The 1,273-nt window shown below is 46.9% G+C and overlaps 1 protein-coding gene across 1 annotated transcript in view; it reads right to left on the reverse strand.

Annotated features, from left to right (window-relative positions):
* AURKC (aurora kinase C) overlaps positions 1–1,273 on the reverse strand; it is a 23,396-nt gene that overhangs the window by 12,838 nt on the left and 9,285 nt on the right. The window lies entirely within an intron of this gene.

Raw genomic sequence — 1,273 nt, forward strand, 5'->3', positions numbered from 1 at the left:
CTTTGTTCTCCCTGCCTGATCTACAATAATAATCTGCTTCATGTTGATATTTACTGCTGTGTTGCTGGCAATTACCCGAAAGAGAAGTTGGGGTGCTTCACTGGGCTGGAAAAAGTTTAGCTACATCAGAAAGCAGGTCTAATTAAGCAAGTTTGTTCTATATCTATAAAAGGCTAAGTTGACTCGGGCATGCGCAATACATATAAAGCTCTTGCTGGTGCCAATCGCACACATGTTTCCATCTGTCATTGTCAATTGTGAATTTGGCTGACTCTCTATTATAGAGAAAGGGTGAAAAGCGATATTAAAATATTACTTCTAATTGGTTTCCTTTCAATGTGCACGAATTTGTGCACTGAGCAACTAGTACAAAAATAGAAGGAAGCCCTAGCCAGTTAGGCTCAGTGGATAGAGCGTGGGCCTGTGGACCGAAGGGTCCCAGGTTCGATTCCGGTCAAGGGCACATGCCTGGATTGCATGCTTGATTCCCAGTAGGAGGCGTGCAGGAGGCAGCCAATCAATGATTCTGGCTCATCATTGATGTTTCTCTCTCTCTCTCCCTTTCTCTCTGAAATCAATAAAAAAACTATATAATATATATTTATTAAAAGCAAAAAGGAATCTGGACATTCATGACAGCCACAAGCAGTGATCTCCCTCACCAGCCCACAGTAAACTCATGGACCCCAAAGCCCCAGCCACCCTCCCCTTCCCCCCCACCCCCACCTCACCGTGGCCGTACGCTGCTCATCGATCGTGTGGCTCTTTTGCAGCTCCTTGTAGAGCTCACCCCGTGGCGCGTATTCCAGGATCAGGTACACACGACGCTCGTCATGGAAGTAGTTGTACAGGCGTAGGATATTGGGATGTCTGGAGGGCAGACGGGAGGAGGCTCAGACTCCTCCCTGAGGCCCAACTCATGATGTTATTACAAGAGATTGGTCACTCAAGACACAAGAAGCAGGTTGTGGCCGAAACCGGTTTGGCTCAGTGGATAGAGCGTTTTTTTAATTGTATTGATTTCAAAAATGAGAGAGAATCATTGATCGGCTGCCCCCTGCACACCCCCTTACCAGGATATTTACATGACGATTCGTAACAGTAGCAACATTCCAGTTATGAAGTAGCAACGAAAATAATTTTATGGTTGGGTCACAACACGAGGAACTGTATTTAAAGGGCCAGAAGGGCCCTGGCCGGTTTGGCTCAGTGGATAGAGCATCGGCCTGCGAACTGAAGGGTCCCAGGTTCGATTCCGATCAAGGGCACATGC

This window comes from Myotis brandtii, unplaced genomic scaffold (genome assembly GCF_000412655.1).
Source record: "Myotis brandtii unplaced genomic scaffold, ASM41265v1 scaffold1554, whole genome shotgun sequence".
Classification (NCBI taxonomy): domain Eukaryota; kingdom Metazoa; phylum Chordata; class Mammalia; order Chiroptera; family Vespertilionidae; genus Myotis; species Myotis brandtii.